Source organism: Triticum aestivum, chromosome 3D (assembly GCF_018294505.1).
Source record: "Triticum aestivum cultivar Chinese Spring chromosome 3D, IWGSC CS RefSeq v2.1, whole genome shotgun sequence".
In the NCBI taxonomy this organism is placed as follows: domain Eukaryota; kingdom Viridiplantae; phylum Streptophyta; class Magnoliopsida; order Poales; family Poaceae; genus Triticum; species Triticum aestivum.
This window is the reverse complement of record NC_057802.1, coordinates 437,863,616-437,884,427: the sequence shown is the minus strand read 5'-3', so window position 1 is coordinate 437,884,427 and position 20,812 is coordinate 437,863,616. Positions and strand designations below refer to the sequence as shown.

Here is a 20,812-nt window from a genome sequence, read left to right as displayed (position 1 = left end):
CATTCCCAACGGGAGGAAGCAGCTGCAGAGCTGGCGGAGCAGCGTGGAGGTCGCCGGCGGCAGGTGCGAGAGGTGGATCGCGGCAGCTACAGAACACCGTGGCAACGTGCAGGGGAAGCACAGCGCACGCCCGGTGCTTGAGATCAGTAGCCACAACAGGGGAGGCTTGACCGCAGGGGAAGACGCCAGGCTCAGGTCGTGGGACACGGCTGGCCGGCCGCGTGCAGATGGCCGGGTGGTGAGGATTTGGTGCGCTTGTAAGTGGGCTTGGGATGGGAAGTGGGCTGCAGCTGGGAGAAGCAACTCTTCCGAGGAAGAGAGGAGCGGGCCGACAGCAGGCAGCAGGCTGGAAGGGACATTGGGCTTAGGGGGATATTTGCTTTCAAAAGAGGGCAGCAGCGGCAGCGTGCGGGAGCACAAACTGCCATCAAAAAGCTTGGGCCAGAATTTGAACAGGAGAGACCTACAACTTTCCCGTGCCAGGGATTCAGTAAGATAAATTAAGCAAGGGAAATATCCGTCATCCACTGTCAGCGGCCGCACAGGTATGGAATCGTGCACCGCGCAACGGCTGCTAAGCTCAAGCTTGAAGGAGAAACACATCCCCTCAGGGTCGAAGGAGACGACAGCCCGCGGCGCCCGCACAACGGCCGCCAGCAACGAGGAGTGCAAGCAGAGACGTGCTTCGTCCTCATGGCCGATCTGAGCCACCGTGGGGATGAAGAAGGGAGAGGGCTTGACCAGCTTGGGCTTGACGGCGATCTTGAGCATGGCTAGGCAGTCGCCAAAGGATGCCATGTGAGGATGCAAAAGGCTCTGAAAGCCCGGACCACCATGCCTTCACCTCCCTCCGAGAGGTCAAAGGAGGATCTAGGGTGGGCGTGCCCTTGCCTTGGCGTAGCAGGATGGCGTGAGCCGCTGGCGCCCTCCTCCCCAACTTGGCTGGCCGGCCGCGGTGGGGCAGTGGGAGCACCCAGGGAATAGGCCACGTCCCAAATCTCGTTGATGAGGACGTCGGTGTAGATGCCGTTGCCTTCGACACGGTGGAAGGTGAGGTGGTGCGGAATATGATGCAGGGCTTCCACCTTGATGAGCACGAAGATGCTTGAGAACTCACTGCCGTGGAGGCAGGCGTGTTCAAGCCTGAATAAGTTGGCGAAGCCGGTGACACTAGCCGCCACCCCCCGCCTGTTCCATAGCTGCAACGGCATCTTCTCCAAGGAGAGGCTCACGACATGGCGATAGGAGAAGGAGAAGGCATTGTCTCCCGCATTGTGCGGCAGGATCCAGACTGAACGGTTGCCCAAGCAGATAGGGCTAGCCCTCATAGCAGCTACCTGCTCAGTATCCCGCTGGAAAACCACAAAATAGTGCCTACTGCACACCCGGCGAACCGGACGGCCGTGATGCCAAGGTGGTGGTGGAAAACTCTCCAAAAGCAGGCCTAGGGGGTGATGTTGACAAGGCAGACGAGGGAGTTTTGGTCGGCGATCATGGGGTGGTGAACATCTAAGGAAGTGGGGCGGCCGTGCACAACTGGCTCCATGTCCGTGGTGCGCAGGGGAGAGGAGTTGGAGGGGAGCGCGTAGATGGTGGAGCAGGCTGGAGAGGCGAGAGGAGATGAGTGCGGAAGGCACGCAAGGGCAGGGGTATTTAAGGTTGCAAGGTTGTGCCTGGGAGGTCGCATGAAGCGCAAGGGGCATTGAAAGCTGAAACGGCCAACCAAGCAACACCGCCAGCAGACAACCGGATCCCGGCAATTGCGCCGACGATGGCTATAGGAGAGGCAACGGAGACAGCGTTTATGCAAGTCTTTAGGCTTGCCATATCTAAAAAGCGGATTTGGTGCGGCGTGCGAGGTTGCAGGCGAAGGCCTGGCAGCAAAAGAGAGCAGCGCATCCTTGTATGGAGTGCAACCATGCACAGACAAGGAGGAAGAGAGGGGGTCAGCAGGAGCGTGGCCAGCAGACCTGGTGTCGTTGGAGCTTTGAACAGCGCACGATTGGTCAGGAGGGGGTGGCGCCTGCAGAGCGAGAGCACTTAACAGAGGGAAGCTGCCAGGAACTTGATTGCACTCGGCCGTGCCATTGCATGGAGCGGGCCCCTCAGCATGCGAACCACCATCCGAGCCCCCGAAAACCAGGGCATGCGGGGGAGGGGCAATCGAGTGGCCACAATCAAGGGCCAGAATGGGAGGGCACGGGCGAGGACCAAGATCGACGGCCGGAGAGAGTTGGCTAACCACGTACGACGTCGTGCACCAGAGACGCTGATACGTCTCCAACGTATCTATAATTTTTGATTGCTCCATGCTATATTATATTCTGTTTTGGACATTATTGGGCTTTATTATACACTTTTATATTATTTTTGGGACTAACCTATTAACCGGAGGCCCAGCCCAGAATTGCTGTTTTTTGCCTATTTCAGAGTTCCGCAGAAAAAGAATATCAAACGGAGTCCAAACGGAATGAAACCTTCGGGAACGTGATTTTCGGAACGAACGTGATCCAGAGGACTTGGACCCTATGTCAAGAAATCCACCAGGAAGCCACGAGGTAGGGGGGCGCGCCTACCCCCCAGGGCGCGCCCTCCACCCTCGTGGGCCCCATGTTGCTCCACCGACGTACTTCTTCCTCCTATATATACCTACGTACCCCCAAACTACCAGATACGGAGCCAAAAACCTAATTCCACCGCCGCAACCTTCTGTACCCGTGAGATCCCATCTTGGGGCCTTTTCCGGAGCTCCGCCGGAGGGGGCATCGATCACGGAGGGCTTCTACATCAACACCATAGCCTCTCCGATGATGTGTGAGTAGTTTACCTCAGACCTTCGGGTCCATAGTTATTAGCTAGATGGCTTCTTCTCTCTTTTTGGATCTCAATACAATGTTCTCCCCCTCTCTCGTGGAAATCTATTCGATGTAGTCTTCTTTTGCGGTGTGTTTGTTGAGACCAATGAATTGTGGGTTTATGATCAAGTTTATCTATGAACAATATTTGATTCTCCTCTGAATTCTTTTATGTATGATTGGTTATCTTTGCAAGTCTCTTCGAATTATCAGTTTGGTTTGGCCTACTAGATTGATCTTTCTTGCAATGGGAGAAGTGCTTAGCTTTGGGTTCAATCTTGCGGTGTCCTTTCCCAGTGACAGTAGGGGCAGCAAGGCACGTATTGTATTGTTGCCATCGAGGATAACAAGATGGGGTTTATATCATATTGCATGAGTTTATCCCTCTACATCATGTCATCTTGCTTAAAGCGTTACTCTGTTCTTATGAACTTAATACTCTAGATGCATGCTGGATAGCGGTCGATGTGTGGAGTAATAGTAGTAGATGCAGGCAGGAGTCGGTCTACTTGTCTTGGACGTGATGCCTATATACATGATCATACCTAGATATTCTCATAGCTATGCTCAATTCTGTCAATTGCTCAACAGTAATTTGTTCACCCACCGTAATACTTATGCTCTCGAGAGAAGCCACTAGTGAAACCTATGGCCCCCGGGTCTATTTTCCATCATATTAATCTTCCAACACTTTGTTATTTTCATTGCCTTTTATTTTACTTTGCATCTTTATCATAAAAATACCAAAAATATTATCTTATCATATCTATCATATCTCACTCTCGTAAGTGACCGTGTAGGGATTGACAACCCCTTATCGCGTTGGTTGCGAGGATTTATTTGTTTGTGTAGGTGCGAGGGACTCGTGTGTGGCCTCCTACTGGATTGATACCTTGGTTCTCAAAAACTGAGGGAAATACTTACGCTACTTTGCTGCATCACCCTTTCCTCTTCAAGGGAAAACCAACGCAGTGCTCAAGATGTAGCAAGAAGGATTTCTGGCGCCGTTGCCGGGGAGTCTATGTAAAAGTCAACATACCAAGTACCCATCACAAACCCTTATCTCCCACATTACATTATTTTCCATTTGCCTCTCGTTTTCCTCTCCCCCACTTCACCCTTGCCGTTTTATTTGCCCTCTCTTTTCCGTTCGTCCTTTTGTTTGCTCGTGTTGCCATGTGCCTTCTATATGCTTGCATCCTCGCTTGCTGAAAATCTATTGATATGGATCCACTTAAAGTGTTCTACTTGGATCATCTTCGATCCTTATGCGCTCGTGCTGAAACCCCAACTAGCCTAGTTGATGGGAAATCTTTAGATGAGCATGCTCATTTTGTGCGTCACCGTTTGTCTGAAAAAGGGAGACTCTTATGGAATCAAATAAACAGATTGCTCTGTTATGCTTGGAATCTTTGTGAAATTTGTGATTTTACTTGTTGCTCTAAGAACCCTAAAAAACACCTTCCCTACCTTTGTGAGTTTAATGAAAATGAAGTCTTATCTTCTTATGCAAAGGGTGTTTATAGTTACTATGATATTGAACAAATTGAAGAATTTGTTGCTTTTAAGGGTGCTTATGAAGTTGCTTCTTTGATTAAAAAGTATGATATTACTCTCTACGAATCTAAATTTTTTGACATACTTAAATATTGCTATGAAAACTATGCTCATAATGTCTATGTCAAAGAATTTATTGAGAGAATGACCGTTGCTTTGGAAGAAAATAATGATATGCATGAATCTATAGATAATGATGATTCCAATGATTTGATTGAAATATCCCTTGATGAACATGATGCTTGCTATTCTTGTGGCCATCATGCCAATATTTATGAAGATGAATTTGCTATAGTTCCTTATGTTAAACATAAGATCGTTGCTATTGCACCCATACTTGGTAGTTCCTTCGATGAAAAGCATTTGCAATGATGATATTATAAATTCTCTTAATGCAAATTATGTTAATAATATGCAAAACCCTAAGCTTGGGGATGCTAGTTTTTCTATGTCTACTATTTGTTGCAATGATCATGATTGGGGTGATTCTTTTATGATCTTGAAATTTATTTAAGCCCCATGATGAATATGAGATTGATATTAGTATTTGCAATAGTATTGAAAGTGGGTTTGGGAGAGTGTCAACTTTAGATCCCACATATTTGTAGAATGTTCAATCGTATGAAATTTTTGATAAAAATGGGTTTGGAGAGATCATGACTTTAGTTAATGTTAATCCCACTATTTTGGAAGAGTGTCAACTTTGCAAGCATGTGGATCGTGTTGAAAATATTTTATGTGATAGCTATTTTGTTGAATTTGCTTATGATCCTACATGTAACTATTATGAGAGAGGAAAATATGATTGTAGAAATTTTCATGTTACTAGATTACCTCTCGTTATGTTGAGATTGCTATTATTTCTTTCCGCTTCCTTGCATATGCTAGTTTTTGCCTGCCTTGCAAATTTGTTTGCTTATAAGATGCCTATGCATAGGAAGTATGTTAGATTTAGATGTGTTTTTCATATGCTTTATGATGCTCTCTTTGCGCTTTAATTCTTGTCTTTCATGTGAGCATCATCGAAATTATCAATGCCTAGCTAGGGGCGTTAAACGATAGCGCTTGTTGGGAGGCAACCCAATTTTATTTTTAGTTTTTTGCTTTTTGCTTCTGTTTAGGAATAAATCTTTGATCTAGCCTCTGGTTAGATGTGTTTTTATGTTTTAATTAGTGTTTGTGCCAAGTTAAACCTATAGGATCTTCTTGGATGATAGTTATTTGATCTTGCAGAAAATTCCAGAAACTTTCTGTTCACAAAAATAATTGTTAAAAATCACCAGAACGTGATAAAATATTTATTCCAATTTCTGCTGATCAATAAACAAATTTTCTAGGTCGTCCTATTTTGGCTGAATTTTTGGAGTTCCAGAAGTTTACGTTAGTTACAGATTACTACAGACTGTTCTGTTTTTGACAGATTCTGTTTTTCGTGTGTTGTTTGCTTATTTTGATGTATCTATGGCCAGTAAAATAGTTTATAAACCATAGAGAAGTTGGAATACAGTAGGTTTAACACCAATATAAATAAAGAATGAGTTCATTACAATACCTTGAAGTGGTCTTTTGTTTTCTTTCGCTAACGGAGCTCACGAGATTTTCTGCTGAGTTTTGTGTTGTGAAGTTTTCAAGTTTTGGGTGAAAGATTTGATGGATTATGGAACAAGGAGTAGCAAGAGCCTAAGCTTGGGGATGCCCACGGCACCCCCAAGATAATCTAAGGACACCTAAAAACCAAAGCTTGGGGATGCCCCGGAAGGCATCCCCTCTTTCGTCTACTTCCATCGGTAACTTTACTTGGAGCTATATTTTTATTCACCACATGATATGTGTTTTGCTTGGAGCGTCTTGTATTATTTGAGTCTTTGCTTTTTAGTTTACCACAATCGTCCTTGCTGTACACACCTTTTGAGAGAGTCACACTTGATTCTAAATTTATTAGAATACTCTATGTGCTTCACTTATATTTTTTGAGCTATATAGTTTTGCTCTAGTGCTTCACTTATATCTTTTAGAGCACGGTGGTGGATTTGTTTTATAGAAACTATTGATCTTTCATGCTTCACTTATATTATTTTGAGATTCTTAAAATAGCATGGCAATTTGCTTTAATTAATATCATGAGAAATTTGATGCTTGATAATTGTTTTGAGATATAAAGATAGTAATATCATAGTTGTGCTAGTTGACTAATTGTGGAATTGAAAGATACATGTGTTGGAGTTTGTGATTCCTGCAGCATGCACGTATGGTGAACCGTTATGTAACAAAGTCGGAGCATGAAGTATTTGTTGATTGTCTTCCTTTGTGTGGCGGTCGGGATAGCGCGATGGTTAACTCCTACCAACCCTTCCCCTAGGAGCATGCGTAGTAGTACTTTGCTTCGAGGGCTAACAAATTTTTGCAATAAGTATATGAGTTCTTTATGAGTAATGTGAGTCCATGGATTATACGCACACTTACCTTTCCGCAATTTTCTAGCCTCTTCAGTACCGCGCATTGCCCTTTAAAAACTTGAGAGTTGGTGCAAACTTCGCCGGTGCATCCAAACCCCGTGATATGATACGCTCTATCACACATAAACCTCCTTATATCTTCCTCAAAACAGCCACCATACCTACCTATCATGGCATTTCCATATCCATTCCGAGATACATTGCCATGCAACTTTCCACCGTTTCATTTATTATGACATACTCCATCATTGTCATATTGCTTTGCATGATCATGTAGTTGACATTGTATTTGTGGCAAAGCCACTGTTCATAATTCTTTCATACATGTCGCTCTTGATTCATTGCATATCCCGGTACACCGCCGGAGGCATTCATATAGAGTCATATTTTGTTCTAAGTATTGAGTTGTAATTCATGAGTTGTAAGTAAATAAAAGTGTGATGATCATCATTATTAGAGCATTGTCCCAAGTGAGGAAAGGATGATGGAGACTATGATTCCCCCACAAGTCGGGATGAGACTCCGGACTAAATAAAAAAATAAAAAAAATGATGAGAGAAAAAGAGAGAAGGGACAATGTTACTATCCTTTTACCACACTTGTGCTTCAAAGTAGCACCGTGATCTTCATAATAGCGAGTCTCTCATTTTGTCACTTTCATATACTAGTGGGAAATTTCATATAGAACTTGGCTTGTATATTCCAATGATGGGCTTCCTCAAATGCCCGAGGTCTTCGTGAGCAAGCAAGTTGGATGCACACCCACTTAGTTTCTTTTTGAGCTTTCATACACTTATAGCTCTAGTGCATCCGTTGCATGGAATCCCTACTCCTCGCATTAACATCAATTGATGGGCATCTCCATAGCCCGTTGATTAGCCTCGTTGATGTGAGACTTTCTCCCTTTTTGTCTTCCCACATAACCCCTACCATTATACCTTATTCCACCATAGTGCTATATTCATGGCTTGCGCTCATGTATTGCGTAAGAGTTGAAAAGGCTAAAGCGTGTTAAAAGTATGAACCAATTGCTTGGCTAAAACCGGGGTCGTACATGATATGAATATTTTGTGTGGGGAAGATGGAGCATAGCCAGACTATATGATTTTGTAGGGATAACTTTCTTTGGCCATGTTATTTTGATAAGACATAATTGCTTAGTTAGTATGCTTGAAGTATTATTGTTTTTATGTCAACATTAAACTTTTATCTTGAATCATATCAAATCTGAACATTCATGCCACAATAAGAAGAATTATATTGAAATTATGCCAAGTAGCATTCCACATCAAAAATTCTGTTTTTATCATTTACCTACTCGAGGACGAGCAGGAATTAAAACTTGGGGATGCTTGATACGTCTCCAACGTATCTATAATTTTTGATTGCTCCATGCTATATTATATTCTGTTTTGGACATTATTGGGATTTAATATACATTTTTATATTATTTTTGGGACTAACCTATTAACCGGAGGCCCAGCCTAGAATTGCTGTTTTTTGCCTATTTCAGAGTTTCGCAGAAAAAGAATATCAAACGGAGTCCAAACGGAATGAAACCTTCGGGAACGTGATTTTCGGAACGAACGTGGTCCAGAGGACTTGGACCCTACGTCAAGAAAGCTACCAGGAAGCCACGAGGTAGGGGGGTGCGCCCTCCACCCTCGTGGGCCCCACGTTGCTCCACCGACGTAGTTCTTCCTCCTATATATACCTACGTACCCCCAAACTACCAGATACGGAGCCAAAAACCTAGTTCCACCGCCGCAACCTTCTGTACCCGTGAGATCCCATCTTGGGGCCTTTTTTGGAGCTCCGCCGGAGGGGGCATCGATCATGGAGGGGTTCTACATCAACACCATGGCCTCTCCGATGATGTGTGAGTAGTTTACCTCAGACCTTCTGGTCCATAGTTATTAGCTAGATGGCTTCTTCTCTCGTTTTGGATCTCAATACAATGTTCTCCCCCTCTCTCGTGGAGATCTATTCGATGTAATCTTCTTTTGCGGTGTGTTTGTTGAGACCGATGAATTGTGGGTTTATGATCAAGTTTATCTATGAACAATATTTGATTCTCCTCTAAATTCTTTTATGTATGATTGGTTATCTTTGCAAGTCTCTTCGAATTATCAGTTTGGTTTGGCCTACTAGATTGATCTTTCCTGCAATGGGAGAAGTGCTTAGCTTTGGGTTCAATCTTGCGGTGTCCTTTCCCAGTGACAGTAGGGGCAGCAAGGCATGTATTGTATTGTTACCATCAAGGATAACAAGATGGGGTTTATATCATATTGCACGAGTTTATCCCTCTACATCATGTCATCTAGCTTAAAGCGTTACTTTGTTCTTATGAATTTAATACTCTAGATGCATGCTGGATAGCGGTCGATGTGTGGAGTAATAGTAGTAGATGCAGGCAGGAGTCAGTCTACTTGTCTCGGACGTGATGCCTATATACATGATCATACCTAGATATTCTCATAACTATGCTCAATTCTGTCAATTGCTCAACAGTAATTTGTTCACCCACCATAATACTTATGCTCTCGAGAGAAGCCACCAGTGAAACCTATGGCCCCTGGGTCTATTTTCCATCATATTAATCTTCCAACACTTTGTTGTTTTCGTTGCCTTTTATTTTACTTTGCATCTTTATCATAAAAATACCAAAAATATTATCTTATCATATCTATCAGATCTCACTCTCGTAAGTGACCGTGTAGGGATTGACAACCCCTTATCGCATTGGTTACGAGGATTTATTTGTTTGTGTAGGTGCGAGGGACTCGTGCGTGGCCTCCTACTGGATTGATACCTTGGTTCTCAAACTGAGGGAAATACTTACGCTACTTTGCTGCATCACCCTTTCCTCTTCAAGGGAAAACCAACGCAGTGCTCAAGAGGTAGCAGACGCCAGGGCAAGGTGCAGGCGACACGTCTCGACGGGCAGAAGGGGTTAAGCAGGAAAGAGACATGCTAACCCTAATGATACCCGAACTCCAGGAATCGCGGAGCACGATCTCCTTCGCAATGCACTCATGAGCAACCTGGAAAAGAAAGGAGCCATGCTGACGTGGCCTTACACGGTAGCCGTTGGCGAAACCGCCAAACCAGCTAACTAGCAAGGCGGCAAAAGCCCTAGGGGTAAGCAGGATGCCTTCGTTGAGGACGACGGCGAGCACGCAGGCGGGCTGACTACGGCCAGCCACCGTCTCAACGGAACTGCACCAATACTTGGCCAACATGGCATTCTCGAAGCTGCAACCATCCATGAAGCCAAAGCCGGACAGGACCGGAGGAAAGCGCGGAGAGGAGCTAGGGAGGCGCGAGCAATGCATCTAGGCGAGACAACACATGCATCAAAAGAGGGGTGGTAGCACAACTCACACGAAGGAAGAAACCAGACCTCGGTCAGCGACTTGGTTGATGAAGCACCCGTGGCGGATGTAAACCTCTAGCTGTGCGGTGGAGCTCCTGAGCAGGGTGGCTGTCGCGCCCGGAGTGGCACACGACAGGTGAGTGGACGCCGAGCCCATGTGGGCGGCGGCGGGCGAGGTGGCCGCTGGTGCCGGGAAGGCAACCGGCGGTGGAGCTCCCGCCTCCCAAATTAGCTAGAAGCACTCGAGGAAACCCGTCACCCCGCTTCCTTTACGTTGAGATGTACCGATCCAAGAAAATTTCCACAGGACCTTTTCAGTGCGGGGAGCGACACATCGGCCAACACCGTGCAATGGGCCATGGTGGAGCTCATGAGAAATCCGAAAGCAACGCAAAAAGCACAAGCCGAGCTGCGCGACACACTACAAGGGAGGCCAACAGTGACAGAAGATGACCTGGCCAACTTGAGCTACTTGAAGCTCGTCATCAAGGAGATGTTGAGGCTGTACCCAGCGGTTCCACTGCTCCTGCTAAGGGAATGTTGTAAGACATGCAAGGTCATGGGTTACGATGTGCCCAAGGGAGCTACCGTGTTTGTGAACATGTGGGCGATCGGCATGGACTCCAAGCACTGGGTGGTTGCCGAGATGTTTAAGCCGGAGCGGTTCGAGAGCGGCACAATCGATTTCAAGGGTGTGGACTTCGAGTTCATACCCTTCGGGGCCGGGCGAAGAATGTGCCCTGGAGTGTCGTTTGTGCAGCCTAGTATGGAGCTCGTGCTCGCCTCGTTACTGTACCACTTCGACTGGGATCTTCCAGTTGGAGTCTCGCCAAACGAGCTGGACATGGAAGAGGAGCTAGGGGTCACCCACCGGAGAAAGAACGGTCTTCACTTGCGCCCAGTCATTCGTGTGCCCGTGCAAGCTACCCTCTAATCGTGACCTTGTATCGCCTCCGATGGTTTATGCTGTCCCGGTAAGATGTAGTAGTGTTCACACACGAACACGTCATCCAGTACCCTCGACATTGGGGGTGATGCACCGCAGCTCACGTCGAAGGAGACCCGTCCGAAAGCGCGGTACGCAAGCAATCCAGCGGGCGCTTTTGTAGACCCGAAACCCCACACGCCTGGGAGGGACCCCGTCAGGGCGCGTGGTGGCTATGGGCTTCCCTAGGTCGACCTGATCGCCCCTAGAGCCTCGAGGTTCGTCGCCCTGCAACAAGAAGAACGGACAAAGAACGAGGAAGAAGAAGAAGAACAAGGGAGAGAGATAAAAGTAAAGGTAAAAAGTGGTAGATGAATTTGTCGATTGTGTGTTATTCAATCGGCTGTCACTTCTCATCTATTTATGAGGCGGCTGGACTTCCCTTACAAGAAAAGGACTCCAAATCCCGTCCAAATCTTTCCAAAATTAACCGAACTCGGATTTAGGCAAATCTGAGATATCAGTTAGGTTTTTGACTCTCACAAGCCACAAACGACCTCGGATGAAGATGCACCCAAAAGAAAATTTAACCGGTTCGACGAGACGAACGACTTTCATGTTGAACGTTTTTCGATTCGAGGCAATCTTCACGGCCAAATCGCTCGCGCAAAACAGACTTTTACTCATGCTACCCACCACACACCATGTCTGATGGGGCGGGCCAGTTTTGGCTCATGACAGGGCCAAATTCAGATGGCTCTAACTTTTACATACGATCTCGGATTGAGGCGATTGTTATATCAAAATCTAACGTTTCGACGAGATGAAGACAATTCATGTACACAGTTTTCTCATTTGAGGCGGGCCTTGAGGAGTAATCAGCCGAACAGTGCCCTGGATACAAAATTTCGAACACAACTTCGGCCTTCGAGATGAGATTGGATGGCGATGGCTCAAACTTCAAAGATGGTCATGTAGATAATACGAAACTTTTTCATGTGGATCACTTCTCCATTTGAGACCATCTTAATTGCATTTCATACCATGCCAAAATTTAGTGTCAACACATGCCTCCCTGTTTTTCGGCAAAGCTTGAATGCCGAAAAATATTTGCACCGCATTTGTTCTAAGGACGATGTCAACACTCCATCGGCCATTTGTACTCTTAGGGCGATAATTGTGTATCAGCCTTGTCTTTGCTTAGGGCGATATTTATATATCGGTCGTTGCCTATCTATGCTTCTTGCCACACATTTGGGTGGTATTTCTTTAAATATTTGCCATTGAGAGCTCGAGGTAACAATCTCCCTTGTAAGGATTCCACCAAATATGAGTTTACGGGAACTACTCCTGTAATCTTAAAAGGACCTTCCCAACTTGGAGACCACTTCCCAAATTTTCTGTCTGTCGAACCAATTGGTAGAATCACCTTCCACACGAGATCGCCAACTTGAAAATTATTCAACTTGACCTTCCTATTGTAAGCTCTTGCCATCCTCAACTTATCTCTTTCTATGGCGTTCAAAGCAACCAAACGTTTATCGGTGACTTCATCAATATTGTCCATCATCAGGTTATAAAAGTCCCCCGCCGATAAATCGTTTTGTTGCTATTCTCAAAGAATTCAAATTCACTTCCACTAGTAGAACGGCCTCTTGACCATATACAAGCTCATATGGAGTTACCTTTGTAGCACCATGCCTTGAGATTCTGTGTGCCCACAAAGCTTCGGACAATACCTCATGCCATCTCCTTGGATTATCCTAAATTTTCTTCTTGATGAGCTTGATTAATATCTTATTACTTTCAGGTTGTCCATTGTGTCGTGGATTTGTCACGGCAGATATCCTAGGGTGAGGACTTAGTCGTGAGGCCAGCGCATCTATGTAGTAGCTTGAGAGGGGTTGAGCGGAATCAAGAGACGCAACACAAGACGAGGATTTAGACAGCTTCGGGCCCCGGGAAACATCATCCGGTAATAACCCTACATGCTGTTTGAGGCTAGATCTCATTACGCTCATGAGGGAGTCGCCGTAAACCGGCTCTCCTCTAATTGTGTCTAGCCCTAGAGATTATTTATTGTTGCCTGTTGTCTCTTTGGGGAGCCCTGTCCCTCCTTATATATGTTGAAGGGGCGGGTTACATGTGGAGTCCTATTAGGATTAGGACTAGTCTATCTCTAATACAAACCGGATACAAGTCCAGGTCTTAACTCCTTGTAAGACAAATATTCCTCACGCCTTTCCTCTTAAACCGGCCCACCATAGTATGAACCGGCCTTCATGAACCACCCGTTGGGCCACCGGGTCTTGTCGCTCCTCTGACCAGCCTGCCGGATTACCAATGAATCGTAAACCGCTAGGTCCAAACGGGTCGCCAGTGAATCATTAAGTGTCAGCCGGGTCTCAAGTAAACCGCCAAGTCCGGCTGGGTTATACTTCCGGCCGGTTTACGCCGCGGGGTATATCCCCGACATTAGCCCCCAGTTTAATTTGGATTTATCCATGTTAAACTGATCCTGTAAAACAAACACAAGAACAAATTTGACAGATTATGCTCTGGGTTTAGAATTCTTGTATACCGGCATCTGATCATCCTTAAGTCCTTGTCATTTCCTCCTTCTAGAAAATCCGGGTCAACAAGCCAGCTTCATACTCAATTTGCTGACATTGGTTTCTCACAGAGAAATATTGTGAAGAATAATCCACTTGAGTCGGCTTCCAAAGCGCCGGTTTAAGAAATATGGGTCTTGAAATACTTATCTGATATTCAGCCAGTTTGAAGATGTAAAACTTGCCGGTTTAATATTACCAATATTGCCGATTTATAAATATTGATGGCACCGGGTCATAATTATTGTCGACACCGGGTCATGTAATTGATCTTCCTGATTTGCTCAAAACTGATAAACTGAAAACGTTCCTCCTTTATATGCATAATACTTGTAGCCCCCAAGTCTTAAGAGGAGAACATAGTGATAACTTAAGACTTGCTCCAATAAGTGTTTTCAACCTTGAAGAAATCCGGTTTGTTCATCTCAATCATATAAACTGAATACTCCATATATGTAGCCCCCAAGTGCCGGGTTGTCATGCTTGCAGCAACCGGGGACTTGTAATTACTTATAAAAACTTCAATCAATGTAGCCCCCAAGGGCCGGGTCATTATGCAATAATGAGCAGGGACTTTGTAAATATAATCATGTAGACTTGAGCAGTGATGTGTAGCCCCCAAGGGCCGGCTTAGTAAGATAATACTGAACCGGGACTTGATATATACTTCAATGAAAATAACATCTTATAATGTAGCTTCCATCTAGGGCTTGAACCCACGTCCACAAGGTTAAGAGCTTTGTGCTTTACCAACTGAGCAGTGGATCCTTCAATATAATGGACGAAAACTTGTGTACCTTGAATTGTTGACAGGAGCAATTGGTAGCCCCCAAGGGCCGGCTCATTATGATGTGATGAGTCGGGTCTTCAATAAGGCCAATAAAAAATGACTTTGCATTAGCCTCGAAGTGTCATGGTGCATGCTTGCAGCGACATGAGACTTGCATGTAATCTCAATTAGAATAATGTAGCCCCCAAGTGCCGGGTCGTAAGCCTGTAGCGACTCGGGACTATTCCTTCCATTGTAGAATAAATCATATCCTTTGATAAAATAACAGCCATTGCGCTAAAGTGACTTTGAAAACCTCAATAATACCGGTTATTAATAACCATAATAAAAATCCAGCCATGTTGGCTATTCAAGATAATATAATCCGGTATGAAAACCTTATTCATTCAATATCATAATGAAAATTCAGCCAAGTTTGGCTATTTGAATAATATAACCCAATGATTTATAAGCGCATGATTCCAATGGCGCAATCCAAATATATACTGGCGACTTATAGTCCAGAGCCAGGCCGGGTTAACAAACACCGGACAATTTCTCATCATATACTGGTGACTTGTCGTCTTAAAGCCAGGCCGGTTTAATAAACACCGGATAATGACTGATCATATACTGACAACTTGCAGTTGAAAGTCAAGCCGGGTTAATGAACACCGGTTTAAAAACATCACAAATCTTATCAAAAGAAAGAGAAACTTAGCAAAAGGCAAATAAAACAGTTGTAGTCAAGGCTTTTCACGGGCTGCCAGGCCCCAAATTTGATCAAGAGGTGTTGCTATGGTTCGGGTTCGACCAAGCCCCCAAGTGATACTGTGGCATTACGCTGATCAAGAGGTGTTGCTATGGTTCAAATTCGACCAAGCCCCCAAGTGATGCTGTGGCATTACGCCGATCAAGAGGCGTAGCTATGGTTTGGGTTCGACCAAGCTCCCAAGTGATGCTGTGGCATTACGCCGATCAAGAGGCGTAGCTATGGTTCGGATACGACCAAGCTTCCAAGTGATGCTATGGCATTACGCCGATCAAGAGGCGTAGCTATGGTTCGGATACGACCAAGCCCCCAAGTGATGCTGTGGCATTACGCCGATCAAGAGGTGTAGCTATGGTTCGGATACGACCAAGCCCCCAAGTGATCAATAATATGATAAGCCAATAAGGCATGACACCCATGTTTGAACCGCGCATCATGGCAGCAGGTCCTCTTTGGCACCCTTTAACTTTTTGCAATAGATAAATCCTTCTTGAACCGGGATTTTGAACCGGATATTGAGAGCTTCAAAGCTTTGTGGGAGACATCTTTCCCTTGAACCGGATTTTAAACCGGAATCTTCATTTTCAGTCGGAAATTTTCTAACGGCCTTTAAACTCGAACTTGCGAGAAGTTAATTCCTTTTTGAACCGGACATTTTCAAACCGGATTTGAGAGCTTCAGAGCTTTGTGGGAGAACAGATTTCCCTTGAACCGGATTGTAAACCGGATATTTGAGAGCTTCAGAGCTTTGTGGGACAACAGATTTCCCTTGAACCGGATTGTAAACCGGATATTTGAGAGCTTCAGTGAGACTGACTTCCCTTGAGCCAGATTTTAAACCGGTATCCTTTCTGATGACCCGGAACTTCTTCATTGAGCCGGGATTTTGTAACTGTCATATACTTTCTAAGCCGGAAATTTTCTGACGGCCTTTAAATTTTCATTAATATTACAGTAGCCACCGGGACTGGGTTATCTGTCCCTCCATCATCCTGGGGTTCTTTAAATTTGCTGAAACTGGCAAGATTTGCTGAATCATGTCATCGTAGCCCCCGAGTCTCAAAGGTGACTCGAGGAGTTGTTGAGATTCCCCATATTTTGACCGTGATATAAACCGGCATAACTTGTATATCATTGGTGTTGATAGCACGATGTGAATCCATAGAAGGTTGAGGTGACTGCGGCGGGTTATAAATGATCCCGTATGAGCCGTGTCAGCAACTCGGCCAATGGTTCCTTCCAACTGGTGATTTGAAGTTAACAAAACTGTAGTGGCGGCGACTTGTGCGCCTTCCCATTGAGCCATCCAGTGCAGATGGCGGTTGATAATATATGATAATTTGCCTCCAATTTGTTGAAAGAAAAACCGGGCTTCCCAAGCAGTGACTTGCTCATACTCAATAACAGCTCATGCAGACATGTGCGGCCCGGTGTGTTGATATAGACCAGGCCGCGAGAGACGGATGGTAAAGACGACCGCAACATCTGAGGCGGCACAGACAGATGAACCGCCCGCGGCATTGTAAACCGGTGCGGACGGGCAAGTTGTCCTCCTTGTTGTAAGCCGGCGTGGTCGCGAGAGACGGACACGGCGTTGTAAGCCGGTGCGGGAGTCCATTGAGTAACGACGACCACCTGTGCCAAAAGATGTTGGCGTGCCTCCATCTCCGCGGTATAATATCACTTTTTGTCATAAATAATTGCCCTGCATAAACACTATTGCAAGCCAAGGCAAAGACAAACTTGTTCTTTGAGAAAAACAACATGTGCTAATAAAAAAACTTGGATGGATATCACCTGATTTTTTTGGACGACGGATGACCCGTTAATCGTGACAGAGGTAGCTCAGGCAGACCAGCGACTCAATATAGTTCCGTCGGCTCAGGCAGTCCGGCGACTTAATATAACCCCGGCGGCTCAAAATCGGCAAGGGTGGCTCACCGCAGCTCTGGCGGGTTGATGTAGATTAAGCTGCACGGGCGGCGACTTGAGCACACCTGATATGTTAGGCTGGAAATTATCCGCCGCGAAGTTGATGATCACTACGGTGAAGTTGAAACCAATCACGAGCAAGTCAACCGCGAAAGCAGACAGATGAGTCAGCCGCGGGGTTGTAAGCCGGCACGGACGGGCGAGTCAATCGCAGTCACGGTAAGACGGCGAGTCAATCGTGACGTTTTTATAAGCCGGTGCAGACGCACGAATCACCCGCAGGTACGGACGGATGCAATCCGAACAGCGGGGCGACGACTTGCACATGTATCCGTCGAGCATCATGACACAGACAAGCACTAGTGCAAAAGTTATTGTTTACGCGCACCCCTTATGCGACCCCTTTTTGTAACGAATAATGGTCCTGCGGAAAAGTATCATAGACTAGAGTAATTGTTCTTAAACAATTTAATATGTACTGATAAAATACAAAGAAAGGATAGCACCTGATATTATTTGTCAGATGAACGTGGATACTAGGGATCAAAAACATAATCTGATGTAGCCCTAGCACCGTAGCCCATGTTCCTTTACCCATTGCCACGTTGATTTTCACGTGCAGATACAACAGTCTTCTGGTTGAAAACAATCAGAGAAATAGTGCCATGCTGGCTCAACACAGGAGTGACGACGACTCCTTGAATCGGTGAGGACTCAAGGCAGTAGGGCCAGCATGACCCGGGGCGGCTCAACACAAGCCGGCTTAAAATGAGGGACAACAGCAGTGGCCGGCCATGGTGGAGCCGTGGTAGAGGCACAACACGGCAAGTTACGGTGGAGGTAGCGACAAGCCGACAACTTGGCGCATGGCGGCGGTTTGAGCAGAGGCTGGGGCGGCTGGAAATAGGCGGCCTAGGCGGCAGTTTGCCAGGGCAGAGTCAACTCGTCATCCTGGGCAGTTCGACAGCAGCGGAAACCAATCAAAGCTTGGCTGGAGACGGGATAGCTAAAGCCTGGCACAACGGCGGAGAGTCGCCTGCGAGGCGAGGCCGTAGCCGAGGCGGAGGCCACGTCCATCCCCACTTCCGAATCGTAGTCTCTTTTTTTATCACGATTTGCTTCCTGATGATGCCAACTTGGCTTTGCTACTTGGACTCTTCACGTGAGGTTGTACCAACAGTACAGAAGGGTATTAATCCATCACTTGTTAGAGAAACGTGCTCCAACTAGCACTTTTTTCTTGAGTAATCTTGAGGCTTCAAATACTGATATTTAATTCTGGTGACCTGACAGACTCATCAGCGGCTTATCTTGGTTGACTGCCCGTGACTTGCTTCACATGAGATGTAGTAGTGGTAGTACTTGATGACTGTTTCTATTTGACTTGGTCCTCACGGCAGAAATTAACAACGACGTAGTACCACTGTTTGCATCGGGACTTGGCAGATCGCATGTGGAGGCGCGGAGCAGCAAACGCAACTTGATGGTTTATAGATAGAATAACTGCAACAGAGATTCCCCGTCCGTCTTTGCACGACCAGCGATTGACAGATTGTCTCGCCTTGGCGACGAACCGGACGCGAAACCCTAATTTCTTTAATCTCAATCTCATATCTCCCTCCGATTGCTTGCCACGAAGACGTTGTATCTTCTTCTGCGCCGGTTCTTCTTCATCCAGCACATCGCGAGCTTTTCGATCCCTGTAAAGATCCCTTCAAGAACTCATCACCACCGTGCGCAGGACCCACGATGGGCACCAACTGTCATGGATTTGTCACGACAGATGTCCTAGGGTGAGGACTTAGTCGTGAGGCCAGCGCATCTATGCAGTAGCTTGAGAGGGGTTGAGCGGAATCAAGAGACGCAACACAAGACGAGGATTTAGACAGCTTCGGGCCCCGGGAAACATCATCCGGTAATAACCCTACATGCTGTTTGAGGCTAGATCTCATTACGCTCATGAGGGAGTCGCCGTAAACCGGCTCTCCTCTAATTGTGTCTAGCCCTAGAGATTATTTATTGTTGCCTGTTGTCTCTTTGGGGAGCCCTGTCCCTCCTTATATATGTTGAAGGGGCGGGTTACATGTGGAGTCCTATTAGGATTAGGACTAGTCTATCTCTAATACAAACCGGATACAAGTCCAGGTCTTAACTCCTTGTAAGACAAATATTCCTCACGCCTTTCCTCTTAAACCGGCCCACCATAGTATGAACCGGCCTTCATGAACTGCCCGTTGGGCCACCGGGTCTTGTCGCTCCTCTGACCAGCCTGCCGGATTAGCAATGAATCGTAAACCGCTAGGTCCAAATGGGTCGCCAGTGAACCATTAAGTCTCAGCCGGGTCTCAAGTAAACCGCCAAGTCCGGCCGGGTTATACTTCCGGCCGGTTTACGCCGCGGGGTATATCCCCGACACATTGGCTTGGGCATAATACGGAGAGCATTTGAGCAACTTTATCTTATATGATTCGGCAAATTCTCTAACTTGATGTGATATAAAGGATGAACCTTGGTCTGTAGTTAATGTTTCAGGAATGCCGAATCTATGAATAATGTGCTCAGTTATGAATTGAGTTACCTCTGTATGCGTCATATTTTTAAGCGGTATTGCTTCAGACCATTTAGTGAAATAATTAGTTGCTACCAACACGAACCGATAACCCTTTGAAGAAGAAGGATGAACCTCTCCAATAAAGTCTAACCCCAACCTCTAAAAGGCCACGACTTAATAATAGGATGTAACATAGCAGCGGGAGCCAACTGAATATCACCAAACTTTTAACAAGCTTCACATCCCTCGTGTACCGCGCCATGACCAACCTCGCGCGCCGGCTCGACATGCCCCTCAGGTACCTGCAGCTCGGCGAGGTCCCCGTCGTGGTCGCATCATCCCCCGATGCTGCCCAGGAGATCACCAACACCCATGACCTCATCTTCGCCACCCAGCCGTTGTAACATCCCAAATTTTCAATTTGTAATGTTATACATTAGATCATCATGCATAACATATTTTATTGCATTTTGTTTTGCGATCCTAGAAATTCTACGCAACTCGAGGACCCACGGAGAGAGTTGGGGATTTCGTTATTTTCATATTTTGGGTTTTCTCAAATTTTGAAAATAGGATCATTTGTTTTAATTATTTTTCTCTCCGAAAATATTTCATATCAAAATATATGAGAGGGGATAAAATGACTTCTCCACAAATAATGAAATATTGGAGGTAAAATATTAAAAACAAATATTTGATTTTATTTGATTATTATTTGAATTAGGAAAAATACGCGTTTTTCAAAATTGCATCTAGGCCCCAAATAAATGTTCATCTTTTCCGACTTGATTTTAGAAGTCGGGGAAAATTTATTTCGGGATTTTGGGAGTCCGTTTAGTATTTCTTTTATTTCTTTTTCTGCGCGAAATTATAAAAAGAACGCGAACCGACCTTGGGCCGTATTCGGCCAGGACTCCGCCCGGCCAGGCCTTTATAAGGCGCGCCCCCGAGGCCCCGTCAGCCCAAGTCGCCCCCGCCACCGAAAACCCTAACCCTAGCCCGATCCG

General features: G+C 45.8%; 2 pseudogenes; both read left to right on the top strand.

The window, feature by feature from the left end:
- LOC123079453 (zealexin A1 synthase-like) overlaps positions 1 to 11,178 on the top strand; it is a 54,809-nt pseudogene extending 43,631 nt beyond the window's left edge.
- Positions 11,179 to 20,065: 8,887 nt separating this feature from the next.
- Positions 20,066 to 20,812, top strand: part of LOC123076348 (zealexin A1 synthase-like) — a 12,594-nt pseudogene continuing 11,847 nt past the window's right edge.